A 13,030-nucleotide genomic window follows, 5' to 3' on the forward strand; every position below is an offset into this window, starting at 1 on the left:
CTGAGAGGATACTGAGTCAAAGGTTCTGGTATGTTCCCTTTATGGTTTGAGGATTTCAGCTTTCTGGAATGCTCCTTCTTGGGGCAGGTTGACCAGCTTCTTGGAATTCCTCTGTCTCAGGGGCCATAGTCCAGTAAGGGTGAGGTCTGACAGATAAGCGGAACATCAAGAGGGCAGTTTGGAATTCACGTATCTATCAATAATGAAGTCTCTAGATATTAAAAAAGCATCTGAGATACAACATTCATTGAAAAAAGCAGAATATGAAGTGGTTATATTCATTGATTGCAATAACATAAGAATATGAATACAGGAATGCAATTGAAATAGTTGTGGATTGTGGTTGTAATAGGTCTGGCTGCAATGTTCCCCTGACAGTTATTCTTAGTTTCAAAAAGTTATCTGAAATAATTTATTTCAAAATTCCTTTCTCAAAATACCGGCTCCGACTGAGTCTTTTTCTTCCTGCGAGCCTCTGCTCAGAGTGGCTTCCCGCTCACGCTCACACTCACGGTTTGCTTCTGGTTTTTTTATTATTTATTTATTTATTTTCATTTTTCTGAAGCTGGAAACGGGGAGGCAGTCAGACAGACTCCCGCATGCGCCTGACCGGGATCCACCCGGCATGCCCACCAGGGGGCAATGTTCTGCCCCCCTGGGGCGTCGCTCTGTTGCATCCAGAGTCATTCTAGTGCCTAAGGCAGAAGCCACAGAGCCATCCCCAGTGCCCTGGCCATCTTTGCTCCAATGGAGCCTCGGCTGCGGGAGGGGAAGAGAGAGACAGAGAGGAAGGAGAGGGGGAGGGGTGGAGAAGCAGATGAGCGCTTCTCCTGTGTGCCCTGGCCGGGAATCGAACCCGGGTCCCCCATACGCCAGGCCGACGCTCTACCGCTGAGCCAATCGGCCAGGGCCGGTTTGCTTCTGTTTTGCTCCACAGCAGGAGCTCGGCCATTCATGAGCCCAATGTTGGGCCGAACAGAAATCACACATTTCCAGAAGTCACTTCTGTAAGGTCGCCAAAGGAGGACACCCGAGTTCAGGGTAAGAAAAGTTTATTAGCGGGTCATCTGCCAGGCTGACTCCTAAGGCGGAGGTCAGCGACCGGTTGTGTTAAATAGAAGATTCAAGAGTGGGGGCTGGTAGTCATTAGGTGGGGGGAGGATTAACCTAAGTAAGCTAAGCCTTAGCTGCTAAGGGACTTTCCACACCCAGGTGAGTCAGTCCAGATGCCTGGGGGATGGTGATTTGGAATGTCTAGTTTGTCAATGTCCCTTTGTTCACTTAAGGGAGGAGGGGGTCACGGCCCCCACCTGCAACCCTATCACCTTCAGCCATTTCTTCTGTCTCTGCTGTGATCAAGAGTTATGAGCTGCACATTTTTTTGAAAAATTTATCCTCTCTTTTCACAAAACAGATATTTGGTTTTGTTTTTTATCTCTCTCTCTCTCTCCCTCCATTATCCCGGTACTCGTTTGAGCATGGCCAAAATCTTTATACACCTATATACAGCTGTTGGCCACAGGGCTTCTTAACCTCAGCATTATTGACTTGTCAATTCAGATAAATCTTTGTTGTATGTATCCTGGGCATTGTGGGATGTTTAACAATATTCCTGGATGCTTCCAACTAGATTGTCAGCAGCATTGCCTCCTGAAAGTATGGCAATCAAAGGCGTCTCCAGATACTGCCAAGTATTTCTTGGAGCTGAAGGGCAAAATCATCCCTGGTTTGAGAACCACCCGGCTAAAGAAAAGTCAGTGGCATAAGGCTAGAGTCTGTAGCTGGCTGGTTATGCCTCGATTTGACCAGTAGAGGTCTCCCTAGACCCCATTATGGTTCTATTCTAGACAATAGTATGGGGCTAGGGAAAGCATTTAAATAGGTTAATTGTCATGATTTGGTGGTCATTGACTGCAAAAGGTTTACACACAAAAGCCTTTGATCAATCTCCAGTGCAGAATCATTCCAAATAAATGATCTAGATATTCCATTTTAAAGGAGGGGAGCCTAATCCCCCCCCCCATGTGTGTACATAGTGACTTCCTGCTAAAAAAGTACACTGTGGAAAGGAAAGTGGGGAGTAACTATGGTGGAGAAACCTAACACAACCTTAGCCAGGTGATTAACATTTCACCGATAAATCAAATAGATATCATGTACCCTTGATAGGATATGATGAAAATGGCACCTTACCTCTGTGATCCTCCTCCCCAACCCACATCGCCCAGTCTAATCATGAGAAATACATCAGACAAATGGCAATAGAGGAGCATCCTACAAATAACCGACCAGAACGCCTCAAAGTTGTCAAGGTTATTACAAACAAGGAAAGTCTGAGAAACTGTCACAGCCTAGAGGAGCTTGGAGACATGACGACTGGAGGTAAGGCGAGCCTGGGTGGGACTCTGGGACAGAAAAGGGGTGTTAGGTAAACGTTAGGAACTCTGAGTAATTATGAACTTAATGAAGTATCCCTATTGGATCATTAATTATAACAAATGTACCATGTTACTATAAAATGCCTTTAGGAATAGGGGAAACTACACAGAGGGAGGGCTGCATAGGAACTCTGTACTCTGCTTTATTTTTCTGTAAATCAAAACTGTGCTAAAAAAATTAACTCCATAAATTTTTACCAAGGCAGTGCTGATCAAGCACAGCCCTGGTAAAATAAAGATTTTTTTTTATCATTTTTAAAAATTTTTTATATTTTTACAGGGACAGAGAGAGAGTCAGAGAGAGGGATAGACAGTAACAGAGAGAGATGAGAAGCATCAATCATCAGTTTTTCATTGCAACATCTTAGTTGTTCATTGATTGCTTTCTCATATAATGCCTTGACCGTGGGGCTACAGCAGACCGAGTAACCCCTTGCTCGAGCCAGCGATGTTGGGTCCAAGCTGGTGAGCTTTTTTTTATTTTTTATTTTTTGTTCAAGCCAGATGAGCCCGCGCTCAAGTTGGCAACCTCGGGGTCTCGAACCTGGGTCCTTCTGCATCCCAGTCCGATGCTCTATCCACTGCACCACCGCCTGGAAAGGCAAAGATTCTTTTTTGAATGACGAATTTACTACAATTCTCGTATCTGATCTAACTGAAATCATTTGGTGACTGTAATGAGAAATGCCACAAGCAACCAGCCCCTCACATTATGCAGCTGTGTCGGGGAGAGAAGCAAAGATTGTACCAAATAGAGGAGCCCAAGTACTTTCAGTAATTCTCAGAGGGTTTTTTTCACTCTAACAAGTAAATGTGGCACGATTACATAATAAGAATATAAGCAATTGTATCTCGCTGATACCCCTTAGAAGGTGGTACTGTATTTTTGTTCTATATTCAGATGATGAAAATTGAGCTCTCAAAGAGATTATATATGTGCCTAAGCTCATGGAGATAATAAGTGGCAAAACTAAAATTCAAATTTTTACATCTGATTTAATATTTTTTGCTTTTAATTTCTGTGCAGTATTTCCTCCCTTTATGTGACAGCAGAGGTTATTCATTATCACTGTAGAATATGTATTATGTAATTTTAAAAGTCACTGAACAGCCTGACCGGGGGTGGTACAGTGGGGAGAGTGTTGACCTGGGACACCGAAGTCCCAGATTTGCAACCCCAAGGTTGCGGACTTACTTAGCTTGAGCACAGGTTCACTGCCTTGAGCGTGGGATCCTCGACATGATCCCATGGTCGCTGGCTCGAGCCCAAAGGTCATTGGCTTGAAGCCCAGGGTCACTGGCTTGAACAAAGAGTCACTGGCTCTGCTTAAATCCCCAACATCCTGAGTCAAGGCCCATATGAGAAGCAATCAATAAACAACTAAGGTGCCGCAACTATGAGTTGATACTTCTCATCTCTCTCCTTTCCTGTCTCTCCGTCTCTTTGTCTCTCTCTTGCTCTCAAAAAAAAAAAAAAAAAAGTTGCTGAAATAAAAACCAAAAGTCCGGGTCCTAGCTGTTTCAGGATACAACTTTCTTACACAGAAAATTGTGGATAATAATACCTGTCCTGTTTATCTCGCTGGGTTATTTTAAGAGCCAAATGTAAGAATATATGAGAAAATCTCTTGCAGCCTTTGAAGCGTGTCATGATATCATTAACACATTTCTACTTCTGCAGCTTTTTGCAAACATGTCTGTGAGCTAATTGCAAAATGTGTGGAGATGCTTGAGGGGAGCGTCAGACCAGAAGGCTTAAACAACTGTGCTAGCTTCAGAGCCTCTTCTAATATCGAATTGCAAGTCTGTGGTCTTCGTCACCGACTGCACTTATTACCCTGGGAGCCTTTAGGCATCCATGCCCGGGTTCCACCCCAGGCCAATTAAATTGCAATTGCTAGGAGCAGGGCACGGCCGTTGCTATGTTTAAAAAGCTTTCCGGATGATTCTAATATGCAACTAAGACTGAGAATTGCCGTCCTAATTGATCTGCAGTCAGCGCAATTCCATGGGGCTCACTATACCCTTCCTCCACGGGCTGCTCCTCACACCTAGAAATTGCTGGAGTTGGAATATTGCCTTCAAGCAGTGAGGCTAAAATAAAAGGCCTGGTCATCCAAACTGCCAGAACAGCTGATGATGTTGTCATTTGACTAAAGAAAGTGGATCTATTTCAGTTTTATTCAAAGAAAGAAGAATCCAGTTATGGGAGGGAGAATGCTGCAGAGGCTGACCACGCAATTATTCAGCCCGCAGCCGCAGCAGTAGGCCAGAGTAGTGGAGCGGCTGCTCTGAGCTCTGCGAACTCAGCCCCACGGGTCAGTTTATCAGTGATGTCTGAAGAGACTTTGTTGGCAGCCTGAGCCTCGGTGCCTGGTAGACCAAAGCAACAATCAGCATACAAGTTAGTGAGTTAACACTGACCAAAAACAGAGGCCATAGAAAAATAGCTGTTGAGCAAGAATCATATTAGGCGTACTACAGAATTAATGCAACCCAGAGCTATAAACTCCCTTACTTTGGAAACAAGGCCTAGGTTTCTATACATATTGCTTCTCAGGGTCTTTAGGTTACAGCCCTAGGAGGAGAGAGTACCAAGATGAAGTCATGGGGGAAATTGAGGGTCCCTGACCTCTAGGGTCTGGCATTGCCTTGACAGATCCAGAAACTCATTTTGCTGTAATGCTCAGAGGTGAGCAGTCTCTTGGGGAGCACCCACATGAACCCAGCTCACAAGAGTCCAGTACTGAATTATGCAATGACCCGACACTAGAGGGCTCATTCTCTACCCATAAGAAGGTAGCAACGTGGGAAGCCACACTTGAGTCATAAATTATCCTTGAAAATCAAAGACATACTTAAGAAATGAGGTGGGTGATCTTATTTTTTATTTATCTTTAATTTTTTTTTATTTACTGATTTTAGAGAGAGAGAGAAAGAGAAAGAAAAAGAGAAGGGGGAGGAGTGGGTGCATCAACATGTAGTAGTTGCTTCTCATATGTGCCTTGACGGCGCATGTGCAGAGTTTCAAACTGGCAACCTCAGCATTCCAAGTTGACACTTTATCCACTGCTCCACCACAGGTCAGGCTTATTTTTTCATTTTTTAAAAAATTTTCGCCTGGGCCCTGGCCGGTTGGCTCAGCAGTAGAGCGTCGGCCTAGCGTGCAGAGGACCCGGGTTCGATTCCCGGCCAGGGCACACAGGAGAAGCGCCCATTTGCTTCTCCACCCCTCTGCCGCACCTTCCTCTCTGTCTCTCTTTTCCCCTTCCGCAGCCAAGGCTCCATTGGAGCAAAGATGGCCTAGGCACTGGGGATGGCTCTGTGGCTTCTGCCTCAGGCGCTAGAGTGGCTCTGGTCGCAACATGGCGACGCCCAGGATGGGCAGAGCATCGCCCCCTGGTGGGCAGAGCATCGCCCCATGGTGGGCGTGCCAGGTGGATCCCGGTTGGGCGCATGTGGGAGTCTGTCTGACTGTCTCTCCCTGTTTCCAGCTTCAGAAAAATGCAAAAAAAAAAAAAAAAAAAAAAAAAAAAATTCGCCTGACCTGTGGTGGCACAGTAGATCAAGTGTCGACCTAGAACGCTGAGGTCACCGGTTTAAAACCCTGCACTTGTCTAGTCAAGGCATATATGGGAGTTGATGTTTCCTGCTCCTCCCCCACCCCTTTCTCTCTCTCTCTCTCTCTCTCTCTCTCTCTCTCTTTCACTCTCTCTCCTCTCTAAAATGAATAAATAAAAATTTTTTTCCCCATTGATTTGAGAGAGAAGAAGAAAGGGGGGAGAAACATCAATTTGTTGTCTTACTTAGTTCTTCCATTTAGCTGTGCACTCACTGATTGCTTCTGGTAAGTGCCCTGACCAGGGATTGAACCTGTGACCTCTGAGCCAAAAGAGGAAGGGATGAAGAAAGAAAGAGCCCTGGCCTGCTGGCTCAGTGGTAGAGTGTTGGCCCAGTGTGTAGAAGTCCTTGGTTCAATTCCCAGCCAGGGCACACAAGAGAGTGCCCATCTACTTCTCCACCCTTCCCCCTCTCCTTCCTCTCTGTCTCTCTCTTCCCCTCTCACAGCCAAGGTTCCATTGGAGCAAAAAGTTGGCCCGGGCACTGAGGATGGCTCCATGGCCTCCACCTCAGGCGCTAGAATGGCTCCAGTTGCAATGGAGCAACACCCCAGTTGGGCAGAGCATTGACCCCTAATGGGTATGCCGGGTGGATCCTGGTTGGGTGCATGTGGGAGTCTGTCTGTCTGCCTCTCCGCTTCTCATTTCAGAAAAATACAAAAAAAAAAAAAAAAAAAAAGAAGAGAGAGAGAGAGAAAGAGGAACATTGATTTGTTGTCCATTACTTGTGCCCTGACCAGAGATCAAACTCACAACCTTGGTATATCAAAACAACTCTCTAGGCCCTGGCCGATTGGCTCAGCGGTAGAGCGTCGGCCTGGCGTGCGGGGGACCCGGGTTCGATTCCTGGCCAGGGCACATAGGAGAGACGCCCATTGGCTTCTCCACCCCCCTCTTCCTCTCTATCTCTCTCTTCCCCTCCCGCAGCCAAGGCTCCATTGGAGCAAAGATGGCCCGGGCGCTGGGGATGGCTCCTTGGCCTCTGCCCCAGGCGCTAGAGTGGCTCTGGTCGCGACATAGCAGAGCATCGCCCCCTGGTGGGCAGAGCATCGCCCCTGGTGGGCGTGCCGGGTGGATCCCGGTCGGGTGCATGCGGGAGTCTGTCTGACTGTCTCTCCCTGTTTCCAGCTTCAAGGGAAAAACAAACAAAAAAACAAAAAAACAACTCTCTAACCAACTGAGCTACCCAGCCAGGGTGAGTTGGGTGATCGTTTTTTTTTTTTTAAGATATTTATTTATTTATTTATTTACAGAGACAGAGAGAGAGAGTCAGAGAGAGGGATAGACAGACAGACAGGAATGAAGAGAGATAAGAAGCATCAATCATCAGTTTTTTGTTGCGACACCTTAGCTGTCATTGACTGCTCTCTCACATGGCTCTCTCACATGTGTCTTGACCGTGGGCCTTCAGCAGACCGAGCAACTCCTTGCTTGAGTTGGACCCCAGCGACCTCGGGTCCAAGCTGGTGAGCTTTGTTCAAACCAGATGAGCAGGCGCTCAAGCGGGCGACCTCAGGGTTTTGAACTTGGGTCCTCCACATCCCAGTCTGACGCTCTATCCACTGCGCCACTGCCTGGTCAGGCGAGTTGGGTGATCTTAAAAGATGGTATCACCTGATCAGGTGGTGTCGCAGTGGATAGAGCATCAGACTGGGACATGGAGGACCCAAGTTCAAAACCCTGAGGTTGCCAGCTTGAGTGTGGGTTCATCTGGCTTAAGCTCAGGCTCACCAGCTTGAATGAGTGGTCACTAGCTTGAGCATGCGATCATAGACATGACCCCATGGTTGCTGGCTTGAGCCCAAAGGTCACTGGCTTGAAGCCCAAGGTCTCTGGCTTGAGTAAGGGATCACTGGCTTGAGCAAGGGGTCACTCATTCTTCTGCAGTCCCCTGGTTAAGGCACATATGAGAAAGCAATCAGTGAACAACTGAGGAGATTAAGGAGCTGCGGCGAAGAATTGATGCTTCTCATCTCTCTCCATTCCTGTCTGTCCCTATCTGTCCCTCTCTCTGTCTCTGTCACACACACACACACACACACACACACACACACAGGATGATATCATCAAGCTACAAGCTAGGTTCATTCAGCCTCTCTGTAGGCATGACCATTAAACAAAATGAAGAAATACCCCAGACTCTGGGGCACCTTCTGTCTGGACCATGTTGAAGAGTTACTAATAAATTCTTGCTCTTCAGGGGTCACTTTTTAAAACTAGGAGTCTCCAAACTTTTCTGATTGTGTGTCCCTAACAGTAAAAATATTTGTAAATTCATTTTTCAATCACTTGTGGATAATTTTGATTTCTTTTGTTACCATCTTCTTTTCAGATCTGACAAGAAGTTCACTGTTTTTACTCAGTAATGGTGCGGACAGCTCATTTTCTGGGTAAGAGAAATGCCAACCCCACCATTTTCTTGTTAGCTCGTGCTTTAATTATTAGTATTATCTTTTTCTTTTTTTAAAATAATTTTTATTTATTTATTTATTCATTTTAGAGAGGGGGGGAGAGAGAGAGAGGAGGGGGAGGAGCAGGAAGCATCAACTCCCATATGTGCCTTAACCAGGCAAGCCAGGGTTTTGAACCAGCAACCTCAGTGTTTCCAGGTTGACGCTTTATCCACTGCGCCACCACAGGTCAGACTATTAGTATTATCTTTATTTATTTTTATTTATTTTTTCTTCTTTGTATTTTTCTGAAGCTGGAAACAGGGAGAGGCAGTCAGACAGACTCCCGCATGCGCCCGACTGAGATCCACCCGGCACGCCCACCAGGGGCAACGCTCTGCCCACCAGGGGGCGATGCTCTGCCCCTTCGGGGGGTCGCTCTGCCGAGACCAGAGCCACTCTAGCGCCTGGGGCAGAGGCCAAGGAGCCATCCCCAGCGCCCGGGCCATCTTTGCTCCAGTGGAGCCTTGGCTGCGGGAGGGGAAGAGAGAGACAGAGAGGAAGGAGGGGGTGGGGGTGGAGAAGCAAATGGGCGCCTCTCCTGTGTGCCCTGGCCGGGAATCGAACCCGGGTCCCCCGCATGCCAGGCCGACGCTCTACCGCTGAGCCAACCGGCCAGGGCTAGTATTATCTTTAATTGTGGTTTCTTTGCAGGAATCTTGTTAAGCCTTTGTCCACTTTATGAAGACTGAGTGAAAACTGAAGACTGTATAAATTTGTAATCTGTACACATAATACAATCTGAAATCCATTAAACAGGGCACAGTAAACGGCAAGGCGCCACACAGTATGCTGAGAGGAAACCAGTGAGTGAGGGACCACTGTGAACCCTTCAGTTGTGGAATTCCCATTCTTAGCTGGGATACCTCAGTAATGAATGAGGCTATTCTTCAGACAATGTATAATACAATGCATTCACTCAGAGACTAGAATATTTTACAGCTTTGGATACAATAGCAATATACAATAGTTCTTTTTATTGATTGATTGATTGATTGATTATATTTTTCTGAAGTGAGAAGCAGGGAAGCAGAGAGACAGACTCCCACATGAGCCTGACCGGGATCCACCCAACAAGCCCACTAGAGGGTGATGCTCTGCCCATCTGGGGCGTTGCTCCATTGCAACCAGAGTCATTCTAGCGCCTGAGGCAGAAGCTATGGAACCATCCTCAGCACCCGGGCCAACTTTGCTCCAGTGGAGCCTTGGCTGTGAGAGGGGAAGAGAGAGATAGAGAAAGGAGAGGGTGAAGGGTGGAGAAGCAGATGGGCACTTCTGTGTGCCTTGGCTAGGAATCGAATCTGGGACATCCACATGCTGGGCTGATGTTCTACCACTGAGCCAACCGGCCAGGTCCAATACAGTACTTCTTGCTTAGAAATTATGCCTTAGTAAACCCTAACTGGACAGGGAAGTCCTAAATCTACCCATTTGCTGACTTGGTGAGTCTTTTGGGTAGATGTTCAATCTCTTCCATCACATTTATTTTTATTTTTTTAAGATTTTTATTTTTATATTTTTAATTTATTCATTTTAGAGAGGAGAGAGAGAGGGAGAGGGGGGGGGAGCTGGAAGCATCAACTCCCATATGTGCCTTGACCAGGCAAGCCCAAGGTTTTGAACTGGCGACCTCAGCATTTCCAGGTCGACACTTTATCCACTGCGCCACCACAGGTCAGGCCCATCACATTTATTTTTTATTTTATTTATTATTATTATTTTTTTACAGAGAGAGTGAGTCAGAGAGAGGGATAGACAGGGACAGTCAGACAGGAACGGAGAGAGATGAGAGACATCAATTATTAGTTTTTCATTGCGTGTTGCAACACCTTAATTCAGGGGTCCCCAAACTTTTTACACAGGGGGCCAGTTCACTGTCCCTCAGACTGCTGGAGGGCCGGACTATAAAAAAAACTATGAACAAATCCCTATGCACACTGCACATATCTTATTTTAAAGTAAAAAAAAAAAAATGGGAACAAATACAGTATTTAAAATAATGAACAAGTAAATTTAAATCAACAAACTGACCAGTATTTCAATGGGAACTATGGGCCTGCTTTTGGCTAATGAGATGGTCAATGTCCGGTTCCATATTTGTCACTGCTAGCCGTAACAAGTGATATGACGTGCTTCAGGAGCCATGACGCGTGCGTCCTGCGTCACCGGAAGTAGTACTGTACGTGAGCGACGCCGCACTTTGCGGTGCCACCACATACAGTACTCCAGGAGCACAGGGTGCGGATGCATCCTGTGCTCCTCTCACTGACCACCAATGAAAGAGGTGGCCCTTCTGGAAGTGCAGCGGGGGCCGGATAAATGGCCTCAGGGGGCTGCATGTGGCCCGCGGGCCGTAGTTTGGAGACCCCTGCCTTAATTGTTCATTGATTGCTTTCTCATATGTGCCTTGACCGAGGGGCTACAGCAGGGTTCAAGCTGGTGAGCTCTTGCTCAAACCAGATGAGCCCGCACTCAAGCTGGCGACCTCAGGGTCTCGAACCTGGGTCCTCAGCGTTCCAGGTCAATGCTTGATCCACTGTGCCACCACCAGTCCTAGGCTCTTCCATCACATTTTGATTCTCCTTATTCTTATTCCCTGAGAGGAATTTTATCTAAAATTTTCAGGTGCCTAAGGACTACACTGCTCCATATAGAACCACAAAGTGAGCATGAGGGAGCCCTAGTCCTCATCCATTTTACTATTAGAAGAATGGTTTTTGTTTTGTTTTGTTTTGTTTTGTTTTTGTTTTTTTTTTAAACCAAGCTCTGGCCAGTTTTATTACAGAAAAATTTTGCATGATTTAGAAGAATGGTTTTATTTAAACTCAAGAGCAAAACAGTTAAAAGCAGAGCTAATTTAATCAAAGGGACCAGGATGAACAAGTCTCATTCCTGTCTTCAGACTGCATCCACAAGACTGCCCATTTCTGGGAACTCAACTTGCACTGTTTGAAAGTGTCCTCTCTGGAACATTTAAAAGTCAGCTGGGATAAAACTTTGTTATAACTAGTGCTGTGCTGTAAATAATTCTGCAGGACTGGAGACAAAGACCTCCTGCACCCTGTGTATGCAATGAATTAAGAACAAAAGGGTCTGACTGGTGGTGGCGCAGTGGATAGAGCGTGGATCAGAATGCTGAGGTCCCTGGTTCCAAACCCCAAGGTCGCCTGCTTGAGTGTGAGATCATGGATATGATCCCAAGGTTGCAGGCCTGAGCGAGGGGTCCCTGGCTCAGCTTGAGCTTGAGCACCCTCTACCCTCTGTCAAAGCACAAATGAGAATCAATCAATGAACAACTAAGTGAAGCAACTATGACTTGATGCTTCTCATCTCTGCTCCCTCTCTTTCTCTTTCTCTCTCTCTCTCTCTCTCTCTTTGTATTTTTCTGAAGCTAGAAACGGGGAGAGACAGTCAGACAGACTCCTGCATGCGCCCGACCGGGATCCACATGGCACGCCCACCAAGGGGCGACGCTCTGCCCCTCCGGGGCGTTGCTCTGTTGCGACCAGAGCCACTCTAGCGCCTGGGGCAGAGGCCAAGGAGCCATCCCCAGCGCCGGGGCTATCTTTGCTCCAATGAAGCCTTGCTGCAAGAGGGGAAGAGAGAGACAGAAAGGAAGGGGAGGGGGAGGTGTGGAGAAGCAGATGGGAGCTTCTCCTGTGTACCCTGGCCAGAATCGAACCTGGGACTTCTGCACGCCAGGCCGACGCTCTACCACTGAGCCAACCAGCCAGGGCCCTCTCTTTCTCTAAAACAAAAACAAAAGGAAGTACGGTATTCTGATTCCATATCTCATCCAAAAGATATTTATTATAGCATAGAGTTTTAGAATTTGGACTCTATAGTCAGACAGTGTTGAGTTGTTCTTTTTATTTCCTCTGTAGAAAGTTTAATTTCATTTTTAATAGGTAATACGTGCACATATTACTAAGTGGTAAAGCTCCCTCCCTTTCTAACCCGTACTCTTTCACTTCTTCCCAGCAGCAACCACAGTTTCTAGTTTCATATTCTTTGCCTTTAGAAAAATTAACCCTTGCCTGACTGGTGGTGGCGCAGTGGATCAAGCATCGACCGAATGCTGAGGTTGCTGGTTCAAAACCCTGGGCTTGTCCAGTCAAGACATATATGGGAGTTGATGCTTCCTGCTCCTCCCCCCCTTCTCTCTCTCTCTCTCTCATCTCTAAAATGAATAAATAAATAAAAATAATTAAAATTAAAAATAAAAAAAAACCATACAGAAAAATTAACTCTTAATTTGTCATAGGTAGTCCAAATACTTTCTTTTCACAGTTTCAGACATAGTTCTAATTCTTACTGTTCTATTTACTAGCTGTATGACCTTGGGAAATTATTTAACTTCTCTGAGCCTACATTTACTTGTCTGTAACATAGGGATAGTAATGTAGTCCTCGATCCCATATTTGAAACCCTGGGATAGATGTTTTAGATTCTAGAATCTTTTTTTTTTTTTTTTTTTTTTTTACAGAGACAGAGAGAGAGTCAGAGAGAGCGATAGACAGGA

The sequence above is a fragment of the Saccopteryx bilineata genome, chromosome 2, assembly GCF_036850765.1.
Source record: "Saccopteryx bilineata isolate mSacBil1 chromosome 2, mSacBil1_pri_phased_curated, whole genome shotgun sequence".
NCBI lineage: Eukaryota > Metazoa > Chordata > Mammalia > Chiroptera > Emballonuridae > Saccopteryx > Saccopteryx bilineata.